The following is a 22,787-nucleotide window of genomic DNA, read 5'->3' on the forward strand; positions in this document are numbered from 1 at the left end:
ATACCCACTCTTGAGACTTCTGTTCACCATAATACTGCAAGTCCTAGCCAGAACAATTAGGCAAGAAAAAGATATAACAAGCATTCAGGTCGAAAAGGAAAAGATAAATGCCCTTACTGGTTTGGCTCAGTGGATAGAGCGTCAGCTTGCATACTGAAGGGTCCTGGGTTTGATTCCACTCAAGGGCATGTACCTTGGTTGCAGGCACATCCCCAATAGGGGGCGTGCCGGAGGCAGCTGATCGATGTTTCTCTCTCTCTATCCCTCTCTCTTCCTCTCTGTAAAAAATCAATAAAATATATTTTTTTAAAAAGAAAAAGAAAAGGTAAAATTATATCAGTTCACAAATAACATTATCTTTTATGTAGGAAACCCTAAAGATTCCACACAAAAAAACAAAACACATGTTATAGCTAGTAAAAAAATTTAGCAAAGTTTCAACATACAAAATCAACACATACACACATCAGTTGCATTTCTATATACTTACTGAATAATCCAAAATGGGAACTAATTTAAAAATTCCATTTACAAAAGCATACAAAATAATAAAATACTTAGGAATGAATTTAGCCCAGAAAGTTAAAGATTTGTACACTGAAAGCTACACAACTTTGGTGAAATAAATTAAGACATAAGTAAATTGAAAAACATTTTATGTTCATGGACACGAAGATAGTATTGTTAAAATGTCTACGCTAACCAACATAACCTAGATTCAGTGCACCCCTATCAAAATCCCAATGGCACTTTTTGGAGAAATAGGAAAAAAAAAAAACACTCTAAAATTCATGTGATACCACAGGGATCCTGGATAGACAAACCAATCTTAAGAAATTAGAACAAACTAAAGGCCTCACACTTCCTGATTTCAAAACATATTACAAAGCTACAGAAATCAAGAGTATGGAACTAGCATGAAGACAGACCAATGGAATAGAATAGGAAACCCAGAAGAATACCCTAACATATATGCTCAAATTATTTTCATTTAAGGGTGCCAAGTATGCACAACAGGTAAATGATAGTCTCTCCAATGCATTGTGTTGGGAAAACTGGATATCAATATTGGGGGGGGAGGAAAGAGTTTGGGCCCTTACTTTATTATTTTTTCTTTCTTTAATATATATTTTTTTATTAATTTCAGAGAGGAAGGGAGAGGGAGATATAGATACATCAATGATGAGAGAGAATCATTGATTGGCTGCCTCTGCATGCCCCCTACTAGGGACAGAGCCCGCCCCATTTCAGGCATGCGCCCTAACCAGGAATTGAACCATGACCTCCTGGTTCATAGACTGATGCTCAACCACTGAGCCACACTGGCTTGGCTGAGCCCTTACTTTAAGTCACATAAAAATATTAACTCAAAATGGGTTAAAACATTAAACATAACACATGAAACTAAAAAACCTAGATAAAACACCAGAGGAAAACTTCATGATATTAAATTTGGCAAGTTTTCTTAGATATGACACCAAAGGCACAGGAAACAAAAGCAAAAATAGAGAAATGGGACGCGTTAGGGACTACATGTTGGTGTCCCCCAACATTCATGTGTTGAAATACTAACTCCCAATGTGATCTTATTAGTACATGGGCCTTGGAGGTGATTAGATCATGAGGGTGGACTTCTTTTAAATGAATCAACCTCAGACAGCTCTCATGTTCTCTTTCCACTAAGAGAACATATAAGAAAAATCATCAGTCCTTGGGGTTGAATTTTATGCGCCCAAACTGCAAAGGGCGGAGGCTGAAGGTTGTAATTGTTCTAGTCTGATTAGATGGAGTTTGTTGTCTTCCCAACCAATTAGTGCTGGCCGTTGAGGCTGTGGGCTGTAAGGGGCCATTGTTGTCATTGGCCTACTGTCTCTCCCTCCAGTGCAGCTGCCTCCTGCTGTGCTGGATAGGGTGACTGCTGGCTCTTCCACGAAATGAGGCTAGGGGCCACTATCTATTTAGGACATTCTAGTCCACCTGAACCAAATGTCCTCTGCTGGCCTGTCAGAACCGCCTATGAGTTTTCACAAATGTATATTGGCATGTATGTGTTCATCATTTATTATACAGAACTAGGGGCCCGGTGCATGAAATTCGTGCACTGGGGGTGGGGGGGTCCCTCAGCCCAACCTGTCTCCTCTCACATACTGGGAGCCCTCAGGGGATGTCCTACTGATGGCTTAGGCCTGATCCCCACGGGAAGTGGGCCTAAGCTGCAGTCTGGCCTCCCTTTGTGGGAGGCAACTGGGCTGATCAGGGGAAGGCACCAGCCCCATCACCCTGCTGCTGCAGCCACTGCCAGTCACCACAGCCACCAAGGTGTTTTCATCACACGACTCCAGTCCCTTCACCAAGAAAAAATGACAACTTTCTTTAGGCATTTTCAAGATGTGTCTTTCATAGGATATGCATTTCTTTCTTTCTTTCTTTTTTTTTTTTTTTTATCCTCGCCTAAGGATATGTTTCCATTGACTTTTAGAGAATGTGGAAGAGAAAGGGAAAGACAGAGAGAAACATCAAAGTGAGAGGAACACTTTGATTGGTTGCCTCCTGCATGAGCCCTGATCTGGGCCCCGGCCAGGGAGGAGCCTGCAACCTAGCTACACGCCCTTGATCAGAATCAACCCAGACCCTGCTGTGGGCAGGCCAAGGCTCTATCCACTGAGTCAAACCGGCTAGGGCAGGATATGACATTTCTTAGCCCTCCTGCAGCAGACTTTCGTTTTTTTCTCCAGAAGTGTGGTGGAAAAACCCTAGATCACCTTTTTGGATTCTTATACCCAAGTTACTAAGAATATTACCAGTGGCATACAGGAAGCTTAGCCAATGTGCAGTCAGAAAAGGTGTTTCCTCTATAGTTCACACCAATCACCGGCTGTGCCCTGCCCAGGCCTAAAGCCTCTGGCCAAAGCTTTAGGCCTGGGAAGGGGACCTCCAGCTCCCTGTGATCGTAGACACCGCCCATTGGGCAGGGGACCCCAGCTCCCTGCAATCCACCACAGGAGCAGACCCCCTCGCAGGAGCAGATCCCCAGTTCCCTGTAACCCATTGCAGGCTCCCCACTGGTGCCCAAGGCCGGAAAAGCCTCTGGTGGATGGTTTCCTGGTGGGCGTGGCTGGTGGGCATGGCTTGTGGGTGTAGCAGAGTGATGGTTAATTTGCATATTACTCTTTTATTATGTAGGATAATTATCAACTGCCCTAAAAATCCCCTATGTTCAACCTATTCAACCTTCCCTCCTCCTTAATCCCTGTCAACTGCTGGTCACTAGTCCCTATAATTCTGCTTTATCCAGGTTACTGTAAAATTGAATTCATACAGTATCTAGCATTTTAAGATTGGCTTCTTTCACTTAGCAATCTGATTTTAAAATTTAATTTTCTATATCATTTTGTTGCTTATTCCTTTTTACTTCTGAACTAGAGGCCCAGTGCATGAAATTCATTCACTGGGGGAGAGGAGGTCCCTCAGCCCAGCCTGCTCCTGCTCCCAGTCTGGGAGCCCTGCAATCGATGGCCCCAAAGAGGGAGGCCCTGCCCACCTGGCCGGGGCTCTGCAATGGATCGCCCCATCATGGGAGGCCTCGCTCACCCACGGCAGTGCCGCTGCTGGGTAGCATTGGCCTCCCTCTTTGGGGAGATTGATTGCACCCCACAGAGGGAGGCCCTGCCCACTCACCAAAGCCCACCAGTCAGTGACCTGGTTGTCCCTCTTTGGGGCAATTGTGGGGCCCCCCGATTGATTGATTGCCCCACTGGCCAGTGGCCTGGGCCTCCCTCTTCAGGGTGACCATGGGGCGATGGCCGGGCCCCCGACCAATCGCATCACACCCACCTTGGCTGGCTTGGCACCAGTGGGTGTTATATCGTGGTTGTCCAGACAGGTATTCTGCTGTTAAGCCATTTGGTCAATTTGCATATTATGCTTTTATTATTATAGCTAACTAGGGGCTCAGTGCACAGATTTGTGTACCTTGATAGGAACTGTGGGCCACGAGGCTGCAGTGGGCATAGGAGTGGGTCTCTGCCTATCCTCTGCGCCTCTCCTGGTTCCTCCTGCTGCAGCCCCCGGTCACCTGTCTTCCAGCAGCCCCTCTCCCACCACCGCTGCTCCCACACGCTGATGGTGCCAGCCCCACTCACGTGTGCTGATGGCAGGAGCAATTGGGGCCCGCACCAGCAGTGGGTATGAGCGGGGCCGGTGCCATCAGCAGGTGTGAGTTGCAACTTCTGACCTGATTGCCCCTCAGGATCAGGGGGAGGTGGAGAAGCACTCAGGGGCAATTGGGGCTAGCAGCCGCTGCTCACACCCACTGATGGTGCCAAGCGATTGGGGCCGGCGCTGTGTGCCGGCAGCAGGTACGAGCACTGGGCGGGATTGTGGCGCGCAGGAGTAAAGAATTTTCAGTAACCACCAGAGGCTCACCCAATGACAGAGACCGGCGCCTCGCCTTGGTCTGGCCCCCCTGCTCACCTGCTCCAGCATCCTGCCACGGCCGACACCCACCTTGTTCCGCACTCTGCTGCCTGCTACCAACACCGCCATGTTCCACGTGCGCCCCCTGGTGGTCAGCACACATCATAGCGACCAGTTGTTCAGTTGTTTGGTTGTGCAGCTGTTCGGTATATTTGCATATTAGGGTTTTATGTATATAGATACTCCATTGTACAGAGGTACCACTGTTTGTTTTCCCATTCACTTACTAAAAGATTTCTTGATTGTTTCCAAGTTTTGGCAATTATAATAAAGGTGCTATTAAAATTTGTGAGCACATTTCTGTGTGAACATAAGTTTTCAAAGCAGTTGTGTAAATATCTATGAATGTGATTGCTGAATAATGTAATTTAGTTTTGTTAAGAAACTCCCAAGCTAGCTTCTTTTTTAAGAAATGCTTTTCCTCTGACATCTTAGAAACATACATATTTTTCAGATACTCTTCTTCACTCTTCATACACTGTACCTGAGAAATTGCATAAACAAAAATGACTTTGTAATGCTAAAAAACTCATAAACAATCTCTAGTGAAAATCCTGACACTGCACCTCAAACTTTGCATGTAATTGTCATATTCATCATACTGATTTTCTACCAGACTTACCCCTTGATCATGGCACTGCTATTCTCCTGATAGAAAAAAATGGAAAAAAACACACAGAAACACACCCGCAACCTGGCAATATTCCTCCTTCTTCCTCATTTCCTTTATCTGATCCCTAAGTAAGACCTGTGCACAAGCCTCTTGATTGTCTATTTTGTGCGTACTTCTTTCTCAGATTATTCCAATAACATATTATGTAATGTTTATTTTTTGCTCAATATTAGTTTATGATTTTTCATTGTGTTCGAAGTAAAATCACACTTCAGCATGTTCTATGCAGTAATATTTGAGATATTTTTCATAATCCTCTTTTCCTAGCATTGTAACTAATATTTCAGAGACACAGATGCACGTTTAACTCTTTAAGTGGACTCTCAGAATACAGCTTTCAGATGCTCTTTCCACAGTCTGGAATGACCTTTCCTCCTCTGTATTTATTGAAAAGTCACCAAAAGTTTTTACTTCTACAACAACTTATGAAAACACTATTTTTTCTGTAAAACCTACTGGCTCTCTTAAAAGAGTTATCTGTAATTTTTCTAGTCTATGGAGTTGTGCTGGAAATAGTTACATGTTGTCAGTTCTCCTGACTGTTTATCATGCTAAAATAACTTGAAGATGAAGTTCTCCCCTTTTCAAAATTTTAGATTCCAATCAACCTAAAGTGCCTAACAGGTAGTAAATGCTCACTAATTATTTGTTGTGTGAATGACAGTAAATTATATAATGACTTTGGGGCCTGAATGAACTGATTTAGTTAGGAACAAAGGAGCTTTGTATTTAGGAAAGGTTAGCTTATTGTATTCTTATCTTGTAAAGTAAAAAACAAAACAAAACACGCATGCAGTCAGAAAAAATATTTTGAAGGATTTTGCCCTTTTCTGGTTTGAAAGGGCAAAAATGATATGTACTTCTACTTCATGCAACTCGTGAAAGAGAAAATATTTCTTTCACGCAGAGGAAGAAATGGGACTGATTTCTAAAATGCACAAAATATATAAGTAAAGAAAAATCTATAGATTGTTGCTTTGTTAAGTAATATGAGTAAAAAGAAGTCTGAGAGGAACATTTAAGATAATAATTAAGTATTTAATACAATACTTCAATATTATGTTGTAATTTCAGTGACATTTAAAATGAGTTATTTTCCACTGAGTGATATTCTATCTCTGAACATATAAAAATTATAAACATCAAAAGGCAGTGTAGAGTATAAATTTTTTCTGAGCTTAGTTTAAAAACTGCAATCCATTTAAACTATTTTACTTAGGCTAGTAGCATGTCATGGCAAATGAGAAACATTTTAAATTAGCAGGCTCACACAGAAATTTTGCTTATATATGGATTGAGATTTTGCTTAATATTTGCTAAATGTATCTTTTACTGCTCTACATTCTAATGAATTATAAATGTGCTGATAAACAAAAATGATATTGCCCTTGCAGAAATAAAAGGCACATAAAGGGGAATAAAAGCACATTTTTATGTGTTAGGTCTCCATTGAAAAGTGAGCTGCCAAATACCACTAAATTGTACTTCTGGGAAAACACATTTCTCTTATCTACTGAACGTTAGAAGACACACATGTTCCAAGCAGTACAGGGAACTGAAAAACAAATGACCAACTAAGCAAAACTTGCACCAATTATACCTCCCTGAAATGTCCTTGAAAAAATGCTTGAAAATATTTTAAATTAGACTGAATATTGAAAACTGAATGTTCTAAGGCCCTGGGAAAGTTGGTTGTTGACACAAAATTTATATCAATTTCAAAAGTAAGTTAACATTATAACCTGATGAACAAAACGATAGATACAGAGGCAGTAAAGCATCGAACAGACTGTCAAATTACAGCGGGAAGGCTGGGGAGTGTTGGGGGGAAAGAGATCAACTGAAGGACTTGTATGCATGCATATAAGCACAACCAATGGACACAAGACACTGGGGAAGGGGTGGGATGAGGGCATGTGACAGCGGGTAGGGGAGGCTGGGGGAAGGTCAATGGGGAAAAAAAGGGAGATGTATGTACTACTATATGTAATACTTTAAACAATAAAATAAAATTAAAAAAAAAGTAAGTTAACAAATTTCTTCTGATTAATTTTGGTAGCATGCACTTACATACATACATAACAAAAGATTCTACATATGTATCTTCCTAAGTGTAGATGCTAAGTTTTAATTACTGTTCTAGGGAATGGCAAACTTTTTTACCTAAAGGGTCAAATAAGAAACATTTATACTTTGTGTCCATTGGGTTTCTGTCACAATCACACCTCTGCTGGTGTATCATGAAAGCAGGCATAAACAGTTCATAACAATCCTGTGTGCTATGTTCCAAAAAAAAAATTCATTAATAGTAACAGGTGGTGGGCAGGATTGCTGACCCTTGGTATCCATTGCCAGTGTCCCCTGGTGTGGGGCAGAATCATTCCCGGTAGAGAATTACTCTTCTAAAGAGACCAGGGCCACCACAGTCATGGATGCCTGTTGTATTATAGTCTAGACTAGAGGCCCGGTGCATGAAAATTCATGCACTGGAGGGGCATCCCTCAGCCCAGCCTGCCCCCTCTCACAGTCCAGGAGTCTTCGGGAGCAGGAGGTAACCCAGCAATCAGGGGAAGGTGATGCCCCATCAAACCTCTGCTGCTGCCACTGCTGGTAGCACAAGCCTTTGCCAGCCCTGGCTACCTGAGCCTCGGGCCGGCCCTGGGCAGCTGGGCAGCTGCCATCTGAGGCTTGCCTGCACCTCGGGCCGGCCCGGGGTGGCTGAGGGGCTGAGGGGACTGGGAGACTCCGGAGGCAGGCGCACAGAGTGGCCTGACCCAGCTAGGGGGTGGGCCCAGCTGTGCTGCACGCCTGCCACTCCGGCAGGGCTGAGAGGACTGAGCGCCGCCATCTTGTGGCTATGGGTGCCGCTATCTTTGAGGGTGTGGCAGTCAATCAGCATATTCCCTTTTTATTAGATAGGATATTTAAAATAGTCCATACTGAAAGATGTATTCTCTGGCTGAATGTGCATGGAATTTAGGGGAATAGAAAACTCAGAAAATAAGCGCCATGAGGGCAAGGATTCTATAATTATTATTCATCACTCTGGTACAGAAATTAGCATTATACCTGACTAGAGTGCACTATCAATAAACAGTTGTTAAATACATGAAAATATTATAAAAATAACTATAGTAAAGCATGTAGAGCTATGTGACAATTATTATTATCTGTTTCTTTTAAGCACACTCTCCTCTACTCTCAGACTCTGCAAACCACATTTTCCTTGGCAAGATAACTCCCTCTTCAGCCTCTGCTAGTAGGGTTTGAGAGAGACTAGAAGGCTGAGGGAGAAAGGATTATGCACTGTTTTTGTTCAGTTGTTTGTTTCCTGTACCTGTCAGCATCACCTTAGCAGAGCTTTATCCTAACCATGGTGCTTTGTTCCATTACTAGCAGTCCCCACGGTACTTAAGAACCCAGAACCATAGAATCCAATGAAGAGGCACCTTCCTCTGGGACATCTGAGTTTCAGCTTGAAACTAAGTTTCTTAACATTTAAAAATTCCAACCCCTTTGTTCCGGCGTTTGTTGCCTACAGAAGGAAATACCTTCATGTCTTTATCTTTTTAGTTTTTCAATACTTCGTTAAGTAATCTTCACGTTAAATTATCTTTGCTAAAGTAACGCTTGTGGTTTTTATGCCATACTGAACTCTGATACAAGCTTAGTGAATACAAAAAAAGTGGATGTCATTCATTCCTTTGGCAGTACAATGGAGATAGGAGAGTCACAATCCAAATTCCGCCCATCTGGTTCCTGGACAAAAGCCTCCCCAGGAGATGGCGTTCTAAAAGTCCCAGCCCTGGGACCCCCCTGCGTGGCTACACTCAGCAGGGCGGGGCTGCAGAGCTGTCGGGCAGGACGAGCCATTTAAGGAGGTTGGAGGGGGGCTCTGACTGTGCACTTGAGGCGGTGAAGGATGGCTCCCTTTCTAAAGCTACAAAGTCCAATCACTGTCTGAGTCTCCACCAAGAGCCTTTCCAGAAAAAGAGTTCCCCCAAAGGTCTCCACTTGGTTAGCCAGCAGACCCCTCTGCAGGACCTGAGCACAGCATGGTGGTGTCCTCAGTAGTTGGAAAACCGGGCAGTGCACTCCCCATGCTGGTGCTTAAACAACTGGAGAGCTTGACTCTCAGGGGGTGGTGCCTGGATATCTAGCACACTTTTTTCTCTCCTCAGGTGTACTGAATCTCCACTGATTTTCACCACCAGAAGTTATGCGGACTCCTCTTCCTGTTTATGCTGCTCTTGTTTGGGGATGTGACATGGGTTGAGACCCCACACCCCTGAGGGAAGGGGAGTTTGTAGCCAAAATATCCCTCCAGCTTTTCCGGCATCACATGTGGCTGAGGGGAACCAGACTTTTCCATGTCTCTGCCCTTCTTACCAGTCTCTAAGTCCTTGGTTATAATATATCAGTTTAGCTTGCCTTCAACAGGTTATTCAAGTTGATTGATTTATAATATTAGCTATAATCTTGTTTGGTGCCTGGCACAGATGAGTGTAGCTTTCACCTATACTGCAGCCATCTTGGAATCTCCTACTTCCTTGTTTATTTCACCCCTACAAATTAGACATTAATTTATCATTATCTATATATATAAAAGCCTAAGCGACCATTACAACTGGACGACCAGATAGCTGGACAACCGCCTGTAGCTATGATGTGCACTAACCACCAGGGGTAGACACTCAATGCAGGAGCTGCCCCCTGGTGGTCAGTGCGCTCCCACAGCCAACCTCCCGTGGCTGGCCAACCTCCTACGGTCCCTCCCCGCGGCCAGCTGGCCCTGATCAGCCCCGATCGCCAGCGAGGCTGAGGGACCCCACCTGTGCATGAATTTGTGCACCAGGCCTCTAGTTTTATATAGTCTATGCTCCCTAAAATTCACTCACATATTGAGAATTTTATTCCTTTTCAGTTCTTTTGTGTTAAATTTTCTTCCTTCTGAAATAATCCTTTAGAGCAATGATTCTGATATATATTATACATAAGAATAAACTGAAGGGCTTATTAAGTTAGACACAGGTTGCTCCTTCTATGGAGGGAGACATTGAAGACTGGGAGCAGGCCAGAGGGAGAACACAGCCATGGTAACTTTGGCCTCCCTCGTCTCTGGGGAAAATTGCAGTCAGCTTCTAAATCTGTGCTAAATGACCAGCCTGACTCTCTAGCAGCAACTTTTGAAGTAAATAGGCCTCTTTCAAGACAAGAATGAGAGATGGCTGTTTCTGTCTGCTCCCCTGTGCTGAGGCTGAACCTCTGTGGTGCTCAGCGAGTCCTCAGGAGCCAGTTAAGAACTATTTCTTTGTTATTGGCTTGTGGGTCTCTTGAACAGAAGCCCCATTGGCTTCCAGATCTAGTTGATTTAGGAGCCTGTTTCTCAGGTGGAGTCTTAAAAGTTAGGGTGCTAGATATTGGGTCCAATCCCTTTGCTCCTCAGGGAAAAACGGACATCATGAGTTCCTTCCTGATTGTGCTGGGATCTGGTTTATAGTGAGTGTGGTTCAGACTTTCCTACCCATTTCAATGTGGGCATTTTCTCACTCACCTATGTGAAGGAATCACTCAGCTAGTTTCTGGATCTCTTTCAATGGCAATTGCTCCATGTGTAGCTATAGATTTGGTGTGTCTGTGGGGGAAGGTGAATTCAGGAGCCCCCTGTTTCACCATCTTGGAACAGAACCTGGTCATTCTTTTCATTCACTTCTTACTTTTCTTATCAAACCTGTTCCCTCACAGAAATCCACACCTCAATAAATGGAATCTCATTGATTTTGGTGTGTAGATCAAAAACTTTTTAAGTTTTTATGTTTGTTTGTTTCTTCATATTTTTGCATATTACTTTTTTTACTCGTATAATTCTCTCCTCACTCTCTGATTTCAAGCTACACTGACTTTCTACTATTCAAACAAATAAGCAACAACTTTCTCTCCTTAGGGCCTTTGCATGTACTATTCCCTCAGCTCTCCATATATATATATATAAATGAATGACTTACTTCCTTGTCCCTTTCATGTCATTTTTTCCTATGAACACTTAATGTGTAGACTGTCCCTGGACACATTTTAAAACAGTAGTCTAAACTAGCATATGTTCTATTTCTTTTGCCTGCTTTATTTAGTTTCTTAACATATACCACTAACATACCATGTATTGTACTTGTTTAGTGTCTGAAATATTAGCTCCATGAGGGGAAAGCTTCTTTTCCCTTTTACTTAATACTATATTTCCAGTATCAACAATAGTGCCTGGCACACAAAATTTGGTTAATAAATTTTTAAAAAAATATATATTATTGCTTTTTTTAGAGAGAGGAAGGGAGAGGGATAGAGTGAGAATCATCGATGAGAGAGAAACATTGATCAGCTGCCTCCTGCACACCTCCTACTGGGGATGTGCCCGCAACCAAGCTACATGCCCTTGACTGGAATCAAACCTGGGACCTTTCAGTTGGCAGGCCGACGCTCTATGCACTGAGCCAAACTGGTTAAGGCAATTGTTAATAAATTTTTATTGAATAAATAAATTGACATTAAGAATTATGTTCTTTTACTTTTCTTGTTCTGTAATATTATCTGATCCTCATTTGTTTTAAACTTTTTGTTGCTCACCTTTATATAACTTTTCCTTTTTCCTCCTAATTCAAGAAAGAGATTATAAACTCTTTAATGGTAGTAATGTAATCTATTCAAATTATCTCCTTTTAAAAACCAAATTTAGGGTACCTAGTTCTAAGAGATGATTATTTACTCATTTATCAATTTCTGCAACAAGAACTTTTCATTGTGAATTTATTATATATAATTAATGATTCATTCAATACAAAGTCTGGTACATGATCAATAAATATTATTTTATTTATGAAAAATTGACATTTTAATTAACATTTTAGTTGTTCCCAAATTTATAATAGACTATATAATTATCACTATTATTTATTATTCATATTGTTCAAATATTTAGAATAGTCTCTGTTTTTTATTTATATTTAATTTCTTATACCTTTGAAGATAAATTATACTTTTAAAAACTAAATCATGCTTGCTATTTTCTTTAATCCTGATTTCTTTAGTAGTTCTGGTGATGAGGTTTTAAAAAATTTATAATATATAGGTTCTCAATAATTACTTTGTTTTGCTGAATACAGAAAATGTTCTTAAAGTCCAAAATGAGTTACTTTATAAAATATGTATTTGTCAGAAAAAACAACAGCAGCACAATTTATAATATGTTTAGGTCTAGTTTAGAGTTATACACATAAATGTTCCAAAATGTGTCATGAATAGAACGCTAAGGGAATAAAGAAAAAGCTTAACACGAAGACAAACGTGGCATTGAGGAAATCATGCCATTTCGGCCAGTGACCTAAATGGGATCCTTCAATGGGACAGAGCTGGGATGAATTATGTGGACATTCAGATCCATAATAGAGAACTAACATTGGTTAAATAATTATGTTTCAGTAGAAGACAAAGTACAATGTACACCTAGATATTGTTTGCTTGGTGGATGCCAATTCTGACCTGTAGGCTAGAACACATATTAGCATTTCTTCTGAATTATTGTGAGTTTGAAATGTACCGTATGTATAATAAATAATGGGGAATCTTTTTAAATGATTTTTTTAAAAAGTCTCAATAACAAGTAGTGCCAACTTGCTAAGGAAAATAATTTCATCTTTAAAAATTCTTGTAGGGCAGTCCTATGTGGATTATTCTTAAAACAATTTCAATTTGTTGACATTAATCCTCTATTTCAGAAGAGATAAAAGCAGTTATGAGGGTCCTTTTGTCTGTTTAATTAGTCTTTGTTCTAAATCCTTTACGTAGCCCTGAAAAATCAATTTGTACATTAGTAAAATCCAACAAAATTAACTGTTAGAAATGAGGGGTTGTAGGAACTAAACCCTGTGCGGAAGAGGCATTAGGGAGGTGGATAATAGAGTCATGGATTTTTCTAAAATCACTGTTTTGTGGTATTGAGATGCCGTGGAAGGAGCAGAAGTAGAGCCAGTCTTAAATCAATGACAGGTAAAGGGTGCTAAATGCTTGCTTATACAGCTATTCATTGAACATTTAAAAATTATTCTATTATTAATTTCTTAACACCTGCATTTTATCTTAAAATAATGGCAAGGGTTATAAATGGTAGCTTTGATGTAATTTGCAATGAAGCACATATCACCTATAGTAGAAACTAGATATCTTATAACTTCTGAATGCTACAGTGGATGTCCCTGAATCTTAATTTAAGCAGATGCTAAGCATTTTTTTTATTCTACATGATTAATTTGGAAGGAGGGACAGTATTTGAAAGCCATTCTTGTATCTTACATTCCAGTATCTTATAGGTACGTTTCTTAGGAACCAGAATCCATCCTCTGGAGAACAGGCTGACAGCTGTTGTTATGAGTTTCACTTCTCCTGGGAAGTACCTTATACTTTGTGTGCATTGCTCTAGAGATCTGTGGTAAAGAACATCGTGAATTTTGAAGATACGTTTTTATCCCAGACACATCTGCTTAAAGCCCTTCTACTTTCCAAGGGCAAAGAATGCCTGGTAGTTGTGATATTTTGCATGCTTTAGATCGCAGCCATAAGAAACCCATTTCTTTTTAAGGAAGAAGGAAAAGAAGAGGTTGATTAGGACACCCACTGAATAGATGCTGCAGCAACACATCATGCCAAGTACCACATGTCTGCATGTGTAGGGGAGAGAGACACACACAGAGAGAATGAGAGACAGAGATAAAGACAGACGTGTTAGCCAAAGATGATAAAGATTAAGTTTTAAATTTGACCACCCCCCCCAAAATAGAGTATGAATTGTACATTATTTATTTCTTTTGATAAACAAACAAACAAACAAAAATACGGACTTTGTGAGATGGAATATGTATATAGGTTTCTCAAAAAGAAAATGTCTCTATATGTTTCAATTTAAATAATTTCTAAAGTTCTAATATAGAAATCCCCTGTCTCTGTGCCACCTCAACTGGAAAAAAAAACTTTTTTGTTGTTGTTAAATAGTCAATAAAAATCAACTAGAGAGTAAAAGCAAATCACATCTGGTCCACAATTAAGACCCCATAATGTTATTAATTCTTTTAATTTTGTGTATATACAAATGAAAGCAGAGATGTACAATTCATTTGGAAATACTTGTTACCTATAAATATGACCAGTTAATTTTCAAGTAAAATAACAAGTTAAAACCTCTTACTTTCTTGTCAATATAGTTTTTCTTCCTCTTATTCCAACAACAACGAAGAAATCCACATTGCGTTATATTCTAAATGAATATCTACTGAACCTTGAGTACTGCTTTATGTGGAAGGGTGAGTAAAGAAGCCTGGGGATGGCATGGTTTGCATGAGAAAATGAGCAGATCCCAGAGCCAAAGCTGGACTGGAAGGCAATTGATTCCAGAAGGAGGCTCTCACTGAAAGACGGGCTTGCTTGTTTTATAAGGCTGCTCTAGATTCATCAAAATGTGCCCTAAGTATTTGCAAGCATCTTTGCTCTTCTGGAGAGCAGGCATCCATGATTTCATGAGGTTGTTGCAGTAAGGGACAAACATTAAATCATTCTACAAATGAAATTAATTTATTAAGACACAAATAATGGAAAGAAGGTAAGTTGGGGCTAAAACAATTTTATTTTAAACTGCTTGTTAGAAATTTTGAAATGTTAGAACTTTCTAGTATGATTCTGGTTCTGAACAAATGTGTTTTGTTTGAGAAGTTAAAGGAATTGTTACAATATTTTATTAATATTCAAATGTAGAAAAAGAAGTGTAAGGCAGATGTTTATAAGCATAAATGATGACGACCTTTTGGAAGGTGATTTATAACAGAAAGTTGAGCAGAATTGATACAACTTCTTGAAATTAGAGCCTATTACTTTATTTTAGAAAATGTATAAAGTTCTTATCATATACATACATTGCACTATTTTGGTATTTGAATATTTATAATGCATCTTAGTATAGGTTCTATTTTAACATTTTTAATCAAGTGTACACACATACAAGGGCAACAAAAACTACCATGTAGAAGATACTAACCATGTACAAATCACTGAATTAAGTGCTTTTGAAATTTTGTTTTGTTTTTAATTATCATAAATGTCTGAGTTGGTATCTTCATCTCCATTTTATAGTTGTTAAAACTGAGTCTCAGAGTGCCTTAACTTATTCAAGTTTATAAAACCAGGGAGTAATTAAGTGATTCTTTAAACTTAGGTTTATATGAATTTAAAACCCTTTCCTTATATAACAGAAAATTGTTTTACAAATAAATAAATAAGTGCACATATATGCTAGTTTGCTTTCTACTTTATGCCAAAGGTAAGTATGGCAAGCTATTTAATGCAACTTATGTTCCCTCCTAGTTATGAAAAAGAAACTATTATTTTTTCTTACATTCTGCCAATCTCTTACTTTGTTTCATTTTTATATAGGCCTAAACCTTGGTGAAGAAAATAACTCCTTAGTTGCTGTCAGCTTATTATGACAAAGCAATATTATGATTTCCACTTGAGGCTATAGTAACATGCTTGTAAGATACATTTATGGGAAAGCCAGAATGAAATTAAAGGACTTAATAATTCACTTTTTGTATATATCTACAATGTTTTACATTTGCACAGTGCTGTACAATTATCTTACCTTCCTAGCTATTGTGTAAACTTTATTATACATGGTATCACACAATGTAAAAATGCTGGAGGCTAATTCTAGCAGGTCATTAATGCAAGAAGTTCATCAAAAGGTTGATGAACCTTGGGGCTTCAGCAGGGCTGAAGATCTGCATGTTATTGCCTGATGCCAGACAGCTAAGAGAAGTTCCCCCAGCCTGATAATGTTTTACTGTTTACCAAATCTTACCTTTGATATGTATATCTGTTTTGCTATAGGGCAAAATGTGGGAATAAAAAGCCTTGGGTCCAGAGATTCAGAGAACTTAGTTATTAGAACTAAGCCTCCTCTGGCTCCCCCAAAATGCCTTCAAAATTCATATTTCTTCTCTAGGCTCTTTATTAATTTATGCACAGCCCCTTTTCCAGATTTCTTGAACCCTAGCAAATGCCAAGAAAGACCCCAGCATAGGAGCTCAAACACACTGAAGTTAGATCACTCCTCCAAAATGTGAATGAGAGAATTCTGAAGAATTCAGAGCTCAAGACACATCTACTTCATTAAGTAGAAGGTATTCAAGATAGTTTTGATGACCTTTCATGTCTGCTGAATTGTCTGGTGTCACATGGATTATAACTCTCATCACCTCAGATTCCTCTAACTTCTAAATAGCTTGAATCCTTAATTCCCTACTATTGATGATTACCAGGTTTATAAGTTAGATAATCTATACTAATAAATGGGTAATATGCTAATTAGTCTGGGAGACCTTCCAGGAGACCTTCTGGATCTCCTTCTGGACAAAGCTATGGTGGTGGGGCCAAGGCAGAGGTGGTTAGGGGCGATCATGCTGGCAGGGGAGGGCAGTTGGGGGCGAGCAGGCTGGCAAGGAGGGGCAGTTGAGGGTGAGCAGACCAGCAGGGGGGGGCAGTTGGGGGAAATCAGGATGGTGGGAGGGGCAGTTGGGGATGAGCAGGCTGGCAGGGGGGACAGGTAGGGGTGAGCAGGCCAGCAGGGAGGGGCAGTTGGGGGCAAGCAGGTCAGGGGGGACAGTTGGGGGTGAGCAGACAGGCAGGGGGGCTGTTGGGGGTGAGCAGGCTGGCAGGGGGCAGTTGGGGGCGAGCAGGCTGGCAGTCGTGGCAGGTGGGGGCGAGCAGGCCAGCAGGGGGGCAGGTGGGAGTGATCAGGCCACCGGGGGGGGGGGCATTTGGGGTTGATCAGGCTGGCAAGCAGAGTAGTTAGGGGCGATCAGGCAGGCAGGCAGGTAAGCGGTTAGGAGCCAGTGGTCCCGGATTGTGAGAGGGATGTCAGACTGCCCGTTTAGGCCTGATCCCACAGGCAGTCGGACATCACCTAAGGGGTCCCAGATTGGAGAGGGTGCAGGCCGGGCTGAGGGACACCCCCCCCCTCATGCACGAATTTTGTGCACTGGACCACTAGTTAAATAAATAAGAAAGAAAAGTGGGACAAATTTAAAACAGAAATGTGACCATATAGTTCAGTGATGGCAAACCTATGACACGCGTGTAAGCACTGACACGCGTAGCCATTTCTGATGACACGCGGCCGCTGAGGCGGCCACATGCCAAGGATGAAACATTTGCTGCTCCTGAGGATGAAACATTTGCGAAATAATGTTTTTTCCTCAAAGTGACACACTACCCAAGTTATGCTCGGATTTTTGGCGAAGTTTGACACACCAAGCTCAAAAGGTTGCCCATCACTGATATAGTCAATGATAACAAATAGTTGTACCCTTTAATAATGGCCATTGCTTTCTGCTCTCACTGAAGTCTGTTATTTAAAATTTATTCTTCTAAGTTTATAAGGTAAAGGCTAAACTAATGCCACATATTACTAAATTTATTTAACAATTGATGTATTTGACCAATATTTTGTTTGCTTCTTACCTGTGTTAAATTAAGAAGATATAAAATTTATTCTATCAGAATGTTACAATTTTTGGAAGCCAAAATTAAAAGTTAAAAGGTAGATTTCAGAGGTAAATAAAGAAAACAACAGCAATAGGTGTGGCCATATCTACTATATTCATATACTTTTTTTTTTCAGGAGATAATCTGCAAGATCATCAGATATCAGTTGTTTGTTTATGCCATTTCTATTTGTTATTGAAAATATATAATTTAGTTAAATCTTATTAAAAAACAAACAAAATACAAGAATAAAAACAGAATTGTTATTTCTGTTAAAAATAAATCAAAATTGTCCTAGCTGGTTTGGCTCATTGGATAGAGTGTCAGCCTGTGGACTTAAGGGTCCGGGGATCCATTCCTGGTCAAGGGCACATACCTGGGTGTGGGCTCAATCACCAGTAGGGGGTGTGCAGGAAGCATCCACTCAATGATTCTCTCTCAGCATTGATGTTTCTATCTCTCTCTCTCTTCCTTCCCTTCCTCTCTGAAATCAATACAAATATGTATATTTTTTAAAAAGTCAAATTGTTTGGAAAGACTCAGCAAAAACAATTTATATTTAAGTTGATGTGGCAGAATCATGCACAGTTAACCCTTGAACAAAATGGTTTTTACCTGAGTGGCTCCATTGACATGCAGGTATTTTCCATATGCTGGTTTTGATCTGCAGTTGGGAGCCTGAGGGTCCAGAGGGTCAACTATATGCAATGATATGTGCCATTTTATATAGGGAACTTGAGCGTCCACAGATTTTGGTTGTTTGTGGGGGGTGGGGTGTCCTGGAACTATTTCCTTATGGATACTGATGAATAGCTTATGTTTGAGGGAGTTAAAGTTATACCTGGATTTTTTACTGTGTAGAAAGGATGTCAGAAACCCTAAATCTCATGTTGTTCAAGGGTCAACTGTATATGTATTAGGGAGAATCATAGAAATCTAGAAGATAGTGTACTCAATATTTTACAAAAGTTTTAAAATCTTACTACTTCAATTATATGGCTTAATTATGAATATTACCTGAACCAGGGGATTCATAGCAACGAAAATAATTTGTTTGACTTGAGTGGTTAAGTGAATATACATAATATGTATAAACATAATTTTTTTAGATGTATATATACATAATATGTATGAGTAAAATTTTTATGTGTATATGTATGTATCTCTTTTTAGTTTTTCTTAATCTATTTTTACATTCATTAGTTAAGACCAACTATATATTTCAATCTTCTATAATAATAAAAGTGTAATATGCTAATTAGACTGAACAGACAGAAGACCTTCCGGATGTCATTCAGGACTTCCTTCCGGACGAAGCTGCGGTGGTGGAGGCCAAGGCAGAGGCAGTTAGGGGTGATCTGGCAAGCAGGAGAGCAGTTAGGGGCAATCTGGAAGGCAGGCAGAGAGGGTAGGGATGATCAGACAGGCAGGTGAGCGGTTAGGGGTGATCAGGCAGGCAGAGAAGCTGTTAGGGGCAATCAGGCAGGCAGGAGAGCAGTTAGAGGCATCAGGCAGGCAGACAGAGTGGTTAGGGGCAATCAGGTAGGCAGGCAGGTGAGCGGTTAGGAGCCAGCAGTCTCGGATTGCAAGAGGAATGTCCGACTGCTGGTTTAGGCCTGATCCTGGGATCGGGCCTAAACTGACAGTTGGATATCACCCAAAGAATCCCAGATTGCGAGAGCGTTCAGGCCAGGTTGAGGAACCCTCTCCCCCCGTGCACATATTTTGTGCACTGGGCCTCTAGTATTAGATGAAAGACTTGTACCATTGTTTAGAAACATTTTGCTATACTTATTAAGATCATGGACTTTTGAGTCAAATAAATCAGCAATTTTTCTTTACTATTTGTATCTGTTTATTTACGTAGCATGTTTACTGATACTATTGGAAACCACTCAATAATAATGTTTCCCAAGATTTATGCTATCTCCAATCCTCATTGCTACCACCCAATAAGTCAATATTATGTGCAACTTGGAGTATTGCCACTGCATAAATTTTATCTTGGGAGATTTCTTAAATCATCATGCTGGGAATTTACATCATTTTCCATCTATGCTGGATCCCTTTTTCTGAATTTCCATGCTCTGACCATTCCTTATTTACATACTAATTTTAGTATTATACAACATCCCTTTTCTTTCTGGGGTAAAATATTACACATATCATATGTATATATGATATGTAACATAATCTATATATATAAAAGGCTAATAAGAAAAGTTTCCCCTTGGGAGTTCAACTGGGAGACCTGGAGTTCAATCGCTTGCTATGACATGCTCTGACCACCAAGGGCAGTACGGAATGAAGGAAGGCCCCGGTCGGCAACCAGAAAGCCCTGATTGGCTCTGATCGCTGGCCAGGGTTAGGGACCCTACCCATGCACAAATTTTATGCAACAGGCCTCTATTATCCTATCTTATAAAAGAGTAATATGCAAATTAACCATCACTCTGCCACACCAACAAGCCACGCCCACCAGCCAAACAGGAGCGAGTATGTAAATTAACCCAACCAAGATGGCTGTGGCAACAGAGAGAGCAGGAGGGAGGCTTGGGTTTCCCCGGCAATGAAGGAAGCCAAGCTTTCCGCACACTCTGGCAGGCCCAGGCCTCCACTCAAGGCTACAAAGTTTCAATTATAGAAGATAAATAAATCCCAACAAAAATGGCAGCAGCCACAAAGCTGGAGGGAGCAGGAGGCTTGAGTTTTCCCTAGCAAAGAAGGAAGCCAAGCTTTCCACCTGCCCTGGCCTGCCTTGGCCTCCTCAGCTCAAGGCTACAAAGTTTCAATTGTAGAAGATAAATAAATCCCAGATACCAGGGCCTCTAATTGGGTTGCCAGGGGCATGGCTGGCCTGCAAACCACCACAGGCTTCTTGCCCAGGCCAGCCCACACCCCAAGGGAACCTTCACCCTGATCCGGAACACACTTCAGGGCAAACCAGCTGGCCCCCACTCATGCACTAGGCCTCTATCCTATCTAATAAAAGAGCAATATGCAAATTGACCATCACTCCAACACACAAGATGGCTTCCCCCATGTGGACACAAGATGGGCACCACAAGATGACCAGCAGGGGATGGCAGTTGGGAGGGACCAGGCCTGCAAGGGAGGGCAGTTGGGGGTGATCAGGCCAGCAGAGGAGGGCAGTTAGGGGTGGGGGACCAGGCCTGCAGGGAAGAGCAGTTGGGGGGGACCCAGGCCAGCAGGGGAGAGCAGTTGGGGGGGACCAGGCCCACAGGGGAGGGCAGTTAGAGGCAAACAGGCTGGCAGGGGAGCAGTTAGGCATCCATCAGGCTGGCAGGGGAGTGGTTAGGGGGTTATCAGGCTGGCAGGCAGAAGCAGTTATGGGCAATCAGGAAGGCAGGCAGGCGAGCAGTTGGGAGCCAGCAGTCCTAGATTGTGAAAGGGATGTCCGACTGTCCGTTTAGGCCCAATCCTACCTGGATCGGGCCTAAACGGGCAGTCAGACATCCCTCGAGGGGTCCCAGATTGGGAGGGTGCAAGCTGGGTTGAGGGTCACACACACCCATGCATGAATTTCGTGCACCGGGCCTCTAGTTATATATAGTATCATATGCACATATGTCTGATCTATATATATAAAAGCCAAGCAACCAGAATGGCGTAACAACCGGACAACCAGAACAACTGGGCGCTATGACGTGCACTGCAGCGCCCAGCTGGCCCAATGGGGGCCCCGATCGCCCTCCCCAACCTTCCGTGACCTGTCTCCCCAGCTGGCCCACTGCATATGGCCCCTCCCCCTGGCTGGCCCCAACTTCTATTAGCCCCCTCACCCCGATCAGGGGGCGGGGCCAGCCAACCTCCCGGGACCTCTCCCCCCCGCCAGCCTGGTCCTGATCAGCCATGATGGGGGCAGGCCAGCAGGACCCCACACATGCATGAATTCATGCACTGGGCCTGTAGTATAATATAATATCCCCTGGCCAGCCATCTGGGCTGATTAAACCCATCTCACCCAGTCCCAGTCAGGAATGACTGGGGCCAGTGGCCAGGGAGGGGCTGAGGGAGGGACCGCGGGTGGGCTTCAGGGTTTGTCCAGACCCATCTCACCCAGTCCCGATCTGCCAGACCCCAGCAGCAAGCTAACCTGGTTGGAAAATCTGCCCCCTGGTTGTCAGTGCACATCATAGCAACCAGTTGGTCAACCAGTTGGTCGACCACTTGGTCGGACAGTTAGCATATTAGGCTTTTATATACAGTATATAGATTGTAACTCATGGCATGGAATGCTTGGCACACACTTTCTTGCCAGCCCCTGGTCTTGGAGACCTCATGTTCTTCCAAAGCTCTGCTCACCCTCATCAGCTGCCACACGGAGTAAATTGCATTGTGTGCATGGAAACCCTTTGCAGGCTCCATGGGTGTGTCTTTACTTTGCTGCAGTTCTGATTACCCCAACATAAGGAGAGACACCCTCATTATCAGGTAACACCATAGTGGTAAGACCCCTGCTCAGCCTACTGCAGCAGTTTTAAATAGGCCATGGGTCACCCTAGTTGGTTTTGCTCAGTGGATAGAGCCATGGCCTGCATACTGAAGAGTCCTAGGTTTGATTCTGGTCAAGGGCACATTCCTGGATTGCAGGCTCAATCCCCCGTAGGGGGCATGCGAGAGGCAGCAGATAGATTCACGCTCATCATTGATGTTTCTATCTCTCTCTCCCTCTGCCTTCCTCTCTGAAATCAATTAAAATACATTAACAAAAATAAAAATAAATAGGCCATGAATCAAACATCATTGCTCTCCATCCATCCAGTCATTTCACACGCTCTTTTGTTTTTGTCCCCCCCCCCCCCGCCACACACACACACACACTCTGCTGGGGTCTGTAAAATGGGGTCAGGGTTTCTACTTCAACCAAGGGCAACACTTCCACATGGCCCTCCTTCCCCACCCATCTCTGTCCCAGTCCTGTGGGGTCTCTCTCTCCCTCCCCTCCATCTAACTGGGTGGGCCCTGCTCTGCCCCCTCCTCCTGCAACCTCCTGTCTGCAGCCTCCCCCTTTCTCCTCCAGGGGCGGAGCTCCCCA

This window comes from Cnephaeus nilssonii (genome assembly GCF_951640355.1).
Source record: "Cnephaeus nilssonii genome assembly, chromosome: 8".
NCBI classification, from domain to species: domain Eukaryota; kingdom Metazoa; phylum Chordata; class Mammalia; order Chiroptera; family Vespertilionidae; genus Cnephaeus; species Cnephaeus nilssonii.